The following is a 12003-nucleotide window of genomic DNA, read 5'->3' as shown; positions in this document are numbered from 1 at the left end:
GTCACAGCCAGCAGCGTATCATTCAGTCACAACCAGCAGCGTATCATTCAGTCACAGCCGCAGCGTATCATTCAGTCACAGCCAGCAGCGTATCATTCAGTCACAGCCAGCAGCGTATCATTCAGTCACAGCCAGCAGAGTATCATTCAGTCACAGCCAGCAGCATTTCATTCAGTCACAACCAGCAGCGTATCATTCAGTCACAACCAGCAGCGTATCATTCAGTCACAGCCAGCAGCGTATCATTCAGTCACAGCCAGCAGCGTATCATTCAGTCACAACCAGCAGCGTATCATTCAGCCACAGCCAGCAGCGTATCATTCAGTCACAACCAGCAGCGTATCATTCAGTCACAGCCAGCAGCGTATCATTCAGTCACAACCAGCAGCGTAACATTCAGTCACAGCCAGCAGCGTATCATTCAGTCACAACCAGCAGCGTATCATTCAGTCACAGCCAGCAGCATATCATTCAGTCACAGACAGCAGCGTAACATTCAGTCACAGCCAGCAGCGTATCATTCAGTCACAACCAGCAGCGTAACATTCAGTCACAGATAGCAGCGTATCATTCAGTCACAGATAGCAGCGTATCATTCAGTCACAGCCAGAGGCGTATCATTCAGTCACAACCAGCAGCGTAACATTCAGTCACAGATAGCAGCGTATCATTCAGTCACAACCAGCAGCGTATCATTCAGTCACAGCCAGCAGCGTGTCATTCAGTCACAGCCAGCAGCGTATCATTCAGTCACAGCCAGCAGCGTATCATTCAGTCACAACCAGCAGCGTAACATTCAGCCACAGCCAGCAGCGTAACATTCAGTCACAGCCAGCAGCGTATCATTCAGTCACAGCCAGCAGTGCATCATTCAGTCACAGCCAGCAGTGTATCATTCAGTCACAGCCAGCAGCGTATCATTCAGTCACAGCCAACAGCGTAACATTCAGTCACAGCCAGCAGCGTAACATTCAGTCACAGCCAGCAGCGTATCATTCAGTCACAGCCAGCAGCGTATCATTCAGTCACAGCCAGCAGCGTAACATTCAGTCACAGCCAGCAGCGTATCATTCAGTCACAGCCAGCAGCGTATCATTCAGTCACAGATAGCAGCGTATCATTCAGTCACAGCCAGCAGCGTATCATTCAGTCACAACCAGCAGCGTAACATTCAGTCACAGATAGCAGCGTATCATTCAGTCACAGATGGCAGCGTATCATTCAGTCACAGCCAGCAGTGTATCATTCAGTCACAGCCAGCAGCGTATCATTCAGTCACAACCAGCAGCGTATCATTCAGTCACAGCCAGCAGCGTATCATTCAGTCATGGCCAGCAGCGTATCATTCAGTCACAGCCAGCAGTGTATACTTCAGTCACAGCCAGCAGCGTATCATTCAGTCACAACCAGAAGCATATCATTCAGTCACAGCCAGCAGCGTATCATTCAGTCACAGCCAGCAGCGTATCATTCAGTCACAACCAGCAGCGTATCATTCAGTCACAGCCAGCAGCGTTTCATTCAGTCACAGCCAGCAGCGTATCATTCAGTCACAGCCAGCAGTGTATCATTCAGTCACAGCCAGCAGTGTATCATTCAGTCACAGCCAGCAGCGTATCATTCAGTCACAGCCAGCAGCGTATCATTCAGTCACAACCAGCAGCGTATCATTCAGCCACAGCCAGCAGCGTATCATTCAGTCACAACCAGCAGCGTATCATTCAGTCACAGCCAGCAGCGTATCATTCAGTCACAACCAGCAGCGTAACATTCAGTCACAGATAGCAGCGTATCATTCAGTCACAGATAGCAGCGTATCATTCAGTCACAGCCAGCAGCGTATCATTCAGTCACAACCAGCAGCGTATCATTCAGTCACAGCCAGCAGTGGACCATTCAGTCACAGCCAGCAGCGTATCATTCAGTCACAGCCAGCAGCGTATCATTCAGCCACAGCCAGCAGCGTATCATTCAGTCACAGCCAGCAGCGTATCATTCAGTCACAGCCAGCAGCGTATCATTCAGTCACAGCCAGCAGCGTATCATTCAGTCACAACCAGCAGCATATCATTCAGTCACAGCCAGCAGCGTATCATTCAGTCACAGCCAGCAGCGTATCATTCAGTCACAGCCAGCAGCGTATCATTCAGTCACAGCCCGCAGCATATCATTCAGTCACAGCCAGCAGCGTATCATTCAGTCACAACCAGCAGCGTATCATTCAGTCACAACCAGCAGCGTATCATTCAGTCACAGCCAGCAGCGTATCATTCGTTCACAACCAGCAGCGTATCATTCAGTCACAGCCAGCAGCGTAACATTCAGTCACAGCCAGCAGCGTATCATTCAGTCACAACCAGCAGCGTATCATTCAGCCACAGCCAGCAGCGTATCATTCAGTCACAACCAGCAGCGTATCATTCAGTCACAGCCAGCAGCGTATCATTCAGTCACAACCAGCAGCGTAACATTCAGTCACAGCCAGCAGCGTTCATTCAGTCACAACCAGCAGCGTATCATTCAGTCACAGCCAGCAGCGTATCATTCAGTCACAGCCAGCAGCGTATCTTTCAGTCACAGCCAGCAGCGTATCATTCAGCCACAGCCAGCAGCGTATCATTCAGTCACAGCCAGCAGCGTATCATTCAGTCACAGCCAGCAGCGTATCATTCAGTCACAGCCACCAGCGTATCATTCAGTCACAGCCAGCAGCATATCATTCAGTCACAGCCAGCAGCGTATCATTCAGTCACAGCCAGCAGCGTATCATTCAGTCACAACCAGCAGCGTATCATTCAGTCACAGCCGCAGCGTATCATTCAGTCACAGCCAGCAGCGTATCATTCAGTCACAGCCAGCAGCGTATCATTCAGTCACAGCCAGCAGAGTATCATTCAGTCACAGCCAGCAGCATTTCATTCAGTCACAACCAGCAGCGTATCATTCAGTCACAACCAGCAGCGTATCATTCAGTCACAGCCAGCAGCGTATCATTCAGTCACAGCCAGCAGCGTATCATTCAGTCACAACCAGCAGCGTATCATTCAGCCACAGCCAGCAGCGTATCATTCAGTCACAACCAGGAGCGTATCATTCAGTCACAGCCAGCAGCGTATCATTCAGTCACAACCAGCAGCGTAACATTCAGTCACAGCCAGCAGCGTATCATTCAGTCACAACCAGCAGCGTATCATTCAGTCACAGCCAGCAGCATATCATTCAGTCACAGACAGCAGCGTAACATTCAGTCACAGCCAGCAGCGTATCATTCAGTCACAACCAGCAGCGTAACATTCAGTCACAGATAGCAGCGTATCATTCAGTCACAGATAGCAGCGTATCATTCAGTCACAGCCAGAGGCGTATCATTCAGTCACAACCAGCAGCGTAACATTCAGTCACAGATAGCAGCGTATCATTCAGTCACAACCAGCAGCGTATCATTCAGTCACAGCCAGCAGCGTGTCATTCAGTCACAGCCAGCAGCGTATCATTCAGTCACAGCCAGCAGCGTATCATTCAGTCACAACCAGCAGCGTAACATTCAGCCACAGCCAGCAGCGTAACATTCAGTCACAGCCAGCAGCGTATCATTCAGTCACAGCCAGCAGTGCATCATTCAGTCACAGCCAGCAGTGTATCATTCAGTCACAGCCAGCAGCGTATCATTCAGTCACAGCCAACAGCGTAACATTCAGTCACAGCCAGCAGCGTAACATTCAGTCACAGCCAGCAGCGTATCATTCAGTCACAGCCAGCAGCGTAACATTCAGTCACAGCCAGCAGCGTAACATTCAGTCACAGCCAGCAGCGTATAATTCAGTCACAACCAGCAGCTTAACATTCAGTCACAGCCAGCAGCGTATCATTCAGTCACAACCAGCAGCGTATCATTCAGTCACAGCCAGCAGCGTAACATTCAGTCACAGCCAGCAGCGTAACATTCAGTCACAGCCAGCAGCGTATCATTCAGTCACAACCAGCAGCGTATCATTCAGTCACAGCCAGCAGCGTAACATTCAGTCACAGCCAGCAGCGTAACATTCAGTCACAACCAGCAGCGTAACATTCAGTCACAGCCAGCAGCGCATCATTCAGTCACAGCCAGCAGTGTATCATTCAGTCACAGCCAGCAGTGTATCATTCAGTCACAGCCAGCAGCGTATCATTCAGTCACAGCCAGCAGCGTAACATTCAGTCACAGCCAGCAGCGTAACATTCAGTCACAACCAGCAGCGTAACATTCAGTCACAGCGAGCAGCGTATCATTCAGTCACAGCCAGCAGCGTATCATTCAGTCACAGCCAGCAGCGTATCATTCAGTCACAACCAGCAGTGTATCATTCAGTCACAGCCAGCAGCGTATCATTCAGTCACAACCAGCAGTGTATCATTCAGTCACAGCCAGCAGCGTATCATTCAGTCACAACCAGCAGTGTATCATTCAGTCACAGCCAGCAGCGTATCATTCAGTCACAGCCAGCAGCGTATCATTCTGTCACAGCCAGCAGCGTATCATTCAGTCACAGCCAGAAGCGTATCATTCAGTCACATCGTAACCAGCAGCGTATCATTCAGTCACAACCAGCAGCGTATCATTCAGTCACAGTCAGCAGCGTAACATTCAGTCACAGCCAGCAGCGTATCATTCAGTCACAGCCAGCAGCGTAACATTCAGTCACAGCCAGCAGCGTATCATTCAGTCACAGCCAGTAGCGTATCATTCAGTCACAACCAGCAGCGTATCATTCAGCCAAAGCCAGCAGCGTATCATTCAGTCACAACCAGCAGCGTATCATTCAGTCACAGCCAGCAGCGTATCATTCAGTCACAACCAGCAGCGTAACATTCAGTCACAGCCAGCAGCGTATCATTCAGTCACAACCAGCAGCGTATCATTCAGTCACAGCCAGCAGCATATCATTCAGTCACAGACAGCAGCGTAACATTCAGTCACAGCCAGCAGCGTATCATTCAGTCACAACCAGCAGCGTAACATTCAGTCACAGATAGCAGCGTATCATTCAGTCACAGATAGCAGCGTATCATTCAGTCACAGCCAGAGGCGTATCATTCAGTCACAACCAGCAGCGTAACATTCAGTCACAGATAGCAGCGTATCATTCAGTCACAACCAGCAGCGTATCATTCAGTCACAGCCAGCAGCGTGTCATTCAGTCACAGCCAACAGCGTATCATTCAGTCACAGCCAGCAGCGTATCATTCAGTCACAACCAGCAGCGTAACATTCAGCCACAGCCAGCAGCGTAACATTCAGTCACAGCCAGCAGCGTATCATTCAGTCACAGCCAGCAGTGCATCATTCAGTCACAGCCAGCAGTGTATCATTCAGTCACAGCCAGCAGCGTATCATTCAGTCACAGCCAGCAGCGTAACATTCAGTCACAGCCAGCAGCGTAACATTCAGTCACAGCCAGCAGCGTATCATTCAGTCACAGCCAGCAGCGTAACATTCAGTCACAGCCAGCAGCGTAACATTCAGTCACAGCCAGCAGCGTATAATTCAGTCACAACCAGCAGCGTAACATTCAGTCACAGCCAGCAGCGTATCATTCAGTCACAACCAGCAGCGTATCATTCAGTCACAGCCAGCAGCGTAACATTCAGTCACAGCCAGCAGCGTAACATTCAGTCACAGCCAGCAGCGTATCATTCAGTCACAACCAGCAGCGTATCATTCAGTCACAGCCAGCAGCGTAACATTCAGTCACAGCCAGCAGCGTAACATTCAGTCACAACCAGCAGCGTAACATTCAGTCACAGCCAGCAGCGCATCATTCAGTCACAGCCAGCAGTGTATCATTCAGTCACAGCCAGCAGTGTATCATTCAGTCACAGCCAGCAGCGTATCATTCAGTCACAGCCAGCAGCGTAACATTCAGTCACAGCCAGCAGCGTAACATTCAGTCACAACCAGCAGCGTAACATTCAGTCACAGCGAGCAGCGTATCATTCAGTCACAGCCAGCAGCGTATCATTCAGTCACAGCCAGCAGCGTATCATTCAGTCACAACCAGCAGTGTATCATTCAGTCACAGCCAGCAGCGTATCATTCAGTCACAACCAGCAGTGTATCATTCAGTCACAGCCAGCAGCGTATCATTCAGTCACAACCAGCAGTGTATCATTCAGTCACAGCCAGCAGCGTATCATTCAGTCACAGCCAGCAGCGTATCATTCTGTCACAGCCAGCAGCGTATCATTCAGTCACAGCCAGAAGCGTATCATTCAGTCACATCGTAACCAGCAGCGTATCATTCAGTCACAACCAGCAGCGTATCATTCAGTCACAGTCAGCAGCGTAACATTCAGTCACAGCCAGCAGCGTATCATTCAGTCACAGCCAGCAGCGTATCATTCAGTCACAGCCAGCAGTGTATCATTCAGTCACAACCAGCAGCGTATGATTCAGTCACAGCCAGCAGCGTATCATTCAGTCACAACCAGCAGCGTATCATTCAGTCACAGCCAGCAGCGTATCATTCAGTCACAGCCAGCAGCGTATCATTCAGTCACAGCCAGCAGCGTATCATTCAGTCACAACCAGCAGCGTATCATTCAGTCACAGCCAGCAGCGTATCATTCAGTCACAACCAGCAGCGTATCATTCAGTCACAGCCAGCAGCGTATCTTTCAGTCACAACCAGCAGTGTATCATTCAGTCACAGCCAGCAGTGTATCATTCAGTCACAGCCAGCAGCGTATCATTCAGTCACAGCCAGCAGTGTATCATTCAGTCACAGCCAGCAGCGTATCATTCAGTCACAGCCAGCAGTGTATCATTCAGTCACAACCAGCAGCGTATGATTCAGTCACAGCCAGCAGCGTATCATTCAGTCACAACCAGCAGTGTATCATTCAGTCACAGCCAGCAGCATATCATTCAGTCTCAACCAGCAGCGTATCATTCAGTCACAGCCAGCAGCGTTTCATTCAGTCACAGCCAGCAGTGTATCATTCAGTCACAACCAGCAGCGTATGATTCAGTCACAGCCAGCAGCGTATCATTCAGTCACAACCAGCAGCGCATCATTCAGTCACAGCCAGCAGCGTATCATTCAGTCACAGCCAGCAGCGTATCATTCAGTCACAGCCAGTAGCGTATCATTCAGTCACAGCCAGCAGCGTATCATTCAGTCACAGCCAGCAGCGTATCATTCAGTCACAGCCAGCAGTGTATCGTTCAGTCACAGCCAGCAGCGTATCATTCAGTCACAGCCAGCAGCGTATCATTCAGTCACAGCCAGCAGCGTATCATTCAGTCACAGCCAGCAGCGAATCATTCAGTCACAGCCAGCAGTGTATCATTCAGTCACATCCAGCAGCGTATCATTCAGTCACAGCCAGCAGCGAATCATTCAGTCACAGCCAGCAGCGAATCATTCAGTCACAGCCAGCCGCGTAACATTCAGTCACAACCAGCAGCGTAACATTAAGTCACAACCAGCAGCGTATCATTCAGTCAGAGCCAGCAGCGTATCATTCAGTCACAACTAGCAGCGTATCATTCAGTCACAGCCAGCAGCGTATCATTCAGTCACAGCCAGCAGCGTATCATTCAGCCACAGCCAGCAGCGTATCATTCAGTCACAGCCAGCAGCGTATCATTCAGTCACAGCCAGCAGCGTATCATTCAGTCACAGCCAGCAGCGTATCATTCAGTCACAGCCAGCAGCGTATCATTCAGTCACAGCCAGCAGCGTATCATTCAGTCACAGCCAGCAGCGTATCATTCAGTCACAGCCAGCAGCGTATCATTCAGTCACAGCCAGCAGCGTATCATTCAGTCACAGCCAGCAGCGTATCATTCAGTCACAGCCAGCAGCGTATCATTCAGTCACAGCCAGCAGTGTAACATTCAGTCACAGCCAGCAGCGTATCATTCAGTCACAGCCAGCAGCGTATCATTCAGTCACATCCAGCAGCGTATCATTCAGTCACAGCCAGCAGCGTAACCACCAGCGTATCATTCAGTCACAGCCAGCAGCGTACCATTCAGTCACAGCCAGCAGCGTATCATTCAGTCACAACCAGCAGCGTATCATTCAGTCACAGCCAGCAGCGTATCATTCAGTCACAGCCAGCAGCGTAACCACCAGCGTATCATTCAGTCACAGCCAGCAGCGTATCATTCAGTCACATCCAGCAGCGTATCATTCAGTCATAGCCAGCAGCGTACCATTCAGTCACAGCCAGCAGCGTATCATTCAATCACAACCAGCAGCGTATCATTCAGTCACAACCAGCAGCGTATCATTCAGTCACAGCCAGCAGCGTATCATTCAGTCACAGCCAGCAGTGTATCATTCAGTCACAGCCATCAGCGTATCATTCAGTCACAGCCAGCAGTGTATCATTCAGTCACAAGCAGCAGCGTATCATTCAGTCACAACCAGCAGCGTATCATTCAGTCACAGCCAGCAGCGTAACATTCAGTCACAGCCAGCAGCGTATCATTCAGTCACAGCCAGCAGCGTGTCATTCAGTCACAACCAGCAGTGTATCATTCAGTCACAGCCAGCAGCGTAACATTCAGTCACAGCCAGCAGCGTATCATTCAGTCACAGCCAGCAGCGTAACATTCAGTCACAGCCAGCAGCGTATCATTCAGTCACAGCCAGCAGTGTATCATTCAGTCACAGCCAGCAGTGTATCATTCAGTCACAACCAGCAGTGTATCATTCAGTCACAGCCAGCAGTGTATCATTCAGTCACAGCCAGCAGCGTATCATTCAGTCACAGCCAGCAGCGTATCATTCAGTCACAGCCAGCAGTGTATCATTCAGTCACAGCCAGCAGCGTAACATTCAGTCACAGCCAGCACACTATCATTCAGTCACAACCAGCAGCGTATCATTCAGTCACAGCCAGCAGCGTATCATTCAGTCACAGCCAGCAGCGTAACTTTCAGTCACAGCCAGCAGCGTATCATTCAGTCACAGCCAGCAGCGTAACATTCAGTTACAGCCAGCAGCGTTTCATTCAGTCACAGCCAGCAGCGTAACATTCGTCACAGCCAGCAGCGTAACATTCAGTCACAGCCAGCAGCGTATCATTCAGTCACAGCCAGCAGCGTATCATTCAGTCACAGCCAGCAGTGTATCATTCAGTCACAGCCAGCAGCGTATCATTCAGTCACAGCCAGCAGTGTATCATTCAGTCACAAGCAGCAGCGTATCATTCTGTCACAACCAGCAGCGTATCATTCAGTCACAGCCAGCAGCGTAACATTCAGTCACAGCCAGCAGCGTATCATTCAGTCACAGCCAGTAGCGTATCATTCAGACACAGCCAGCAGCGTATCATTCAGTCACAGCCAGCAGCGTATCATTCAGTCACAGCCAGCAGCGTAACATTCAGTCACAGCCAGCGCGTATCATTCAGTCACAGCCAGCAGCGTAACATTCAGTCACAGCCAGCAGCGTATCATTCAGTCACAACCAGCAGCGTATCATTCAGTCACAACCAGGAGCGTATCATTCAGTCACAACCAGCAGCGTATCATTCAGTCACAGCCAGCAGCGTATCATTCAGTCACAACCAGCAGTGTATCATTCAGTCACAGCCAGCAGCGTATCATTCAGTCACAGCCAGCAGTGTATCATTCAGTCACAGCCAGCAGCGTATCATTCAGTCACAACCAGCAGCGTATCATTCAGTCACAACCAGCAGCGTAACATTCAGTCACAGCCAGCAGCGCATCATTCAGTCACAGCCAGCAGCGTATCATTCAGTCACAGCCAGCAGCGTATCATTCAGTCACAGCCAGCAGCGTATCATTCAGTCACAGCCAGCAGCGTATCATTCAGTCACAGCCAGCAGCGTATCATTCAGTCACAGCCAGCAGTGTATCGTTCAGTCACAGCCAGCAGCGTATCATTCAGTCACAGCCAGCAGCGTATCATTCAGTCACAGCCAGCAGCGTATCATTCAGTCACAGCCAGCAGCGAATCATTCAGTCACAGCCAGCAGTGTATCATTCAGTCACATCCAGCAGCGTATCATTCAGTCACAGCCAGCAGCGAATCATTCAGTCACAGCCAGCAGCGAATCATTCAGTCACAGCCAGCCGCGTAACATTCAGTCACAACCAGCAGCGTAACATTAAGTCACAACCAGCAGCGTATCATTCAGTCAGAGCCAGCAGCGTATCATTCAGTCACAACTAGCAGCGTATCATTCAGTCACAGCCAGCAGCGTATCATTCAGTCACAGCCAGCAGCGTATCATTCAGCCACAGCCAGCAGCGTATCATTCAGTCACAGCCAGCAGCGTATCATTCAGTCACAGCCAGCAGCGTATCATTCAGTCACAGCCAGCAGCGTATCATTCAGTCACAGCCAGCAGCGTATCATTCAGTCACAGCCAGCAGCGTATCATTCAGTCACAGCCAGCAGCGTATCATTCAGTCACAGCCAGCAGCGTATCATTCAGTCACAGCCAGCAGCGTATCATTCAGTCACAGCCAGCAGCGTATCATTCAGTCACAGCCAGCAGTGTAACATTCAGTCACAGCCAGCAGCGTATCATTCAGTCACAGCCAGCAGCGTATCATTCAGTCACATCCAGCAGCGTATCATTCAGTCACAGCCAGCAGCGTAACCACCAGCGTATCATTCAGTCACAGCCAGCAGCGTACCATTCAGTCACAGCCAGCAGCGTATCATTCAGTCACAACCAGCAGCGTATCATTCAGTCACAGCCAGCAGCGTATCATTCAGTCACAGCCAGCAGCGTAACCACCAGCGTATCATTCAGTCACAGCCAGCAGCGTATCATTCAGTCACATCCAGCAGCGTATCATTCAGTCATAGCCAGCAGCGTACCATTCAGTCACAGCCAGCAGCGTATCATTCAATCACAACCAGCAGCGTATCATTCAGTCACAACCAGCAGCGTATCATTCAGTCACAGCCAGCAGCGTATCATTCAGTCACAGCCAGCAGTGTATCATTCAGTCACAGCCATCAGCGTATCATTCAGTCACAGCCAGCAGTGTATCATTCAGTCACAAGCAGCAGCGTATCATTCAGTCACAACCAGCAGCGTATCATTCAGTCACAGCCAGCAGCGTAACATTCAGTCACAGCCAGCAGCGTATCATTCAGTCACAGCCAGCAGCGTGTCATTCAGTCACAACCAGCAGTGTATCATTCAGTCACAGCCAGCAGCGTAACATTCAGTCACAGCCAGCAGCGTATCATTCAGTCACAGCCAGCAGCGTAACATTCAGTCACAGCCAGCAGCGTATCATTCAGTCACAGCCAGCAGTGTATCATTCAGTCACAGCCAGCAGTGTATCATTCAGTCACAACCAGCAGTGTATCATTCAGTCACAGCCAGCAGTGTATCATTCAGTCACAGCCAGCAGCGTATCATTCAGTCACAGCCAGCAGCGTATCATTCAGTCACAGCCAGCAGTGTATCATTCAGTCACAGCCAGCAGCGTAACATTCAGTCACAGCTAGCACACTATCATTCAGTCACAACCAGCAGCGTATCATTCAGTCACAGCCAGCAGCGTATCATTCAGTCACAGCCAGCAGCGTAACATTCAGTCACAGCCAGCAGCGTATCATTCAGTCACAGCCAGCAGCGTAACATTCAGTTACAGCCAGCAGCGTTTCATTCAGTCACAGCCAGCAGCGTAACATTCCGTCACAGCCAGCAGCGTAACATTCAGTCACAGCCAGCAGCGTATCATTCAGTCACAGCCAGCAGCGTATCATTCAGTCACAGCCAGCAGTGTATCATTCAGTCACAGCCAGCAGCGTATCATTCAGTCACAGCCAGCAGTGTATGATTCAGTCACAAGCAGCAGCGTATCATTCTGTCACAACCAGCAGCGTATCATTCAGTCACAGCCAGCAGCGTAACATTCAGTCACAGCCAGCAGCGTATCATTCAGTCACAGCCAGTAGCGTATCATTCAGACACAGCCAGCAGCGTATCATTCAGTCACAGCCAGCAGCGTATCATTCA

This window comes from Scyliorhinus torazame, chromosome 5, assembly GCF_047496885.1.
Source record: "Scyliorhinus torazame isolate Kashiwa2021f chromosome 5, sScyTor2.1, whole genome shotgun sequence".
Lineage (NCBI taxonomy): Eukaryota > Metazoa > Chordata > Chondrichthyes > Carcharhiniformes > Scyliorhinidae > Scyliorhinus > Scyliorhinus torazame.
The sequence above is the reverse complement of the archived record's forward strand: the minus strand, read 5'-3'. Positions refer to the sequence as shown.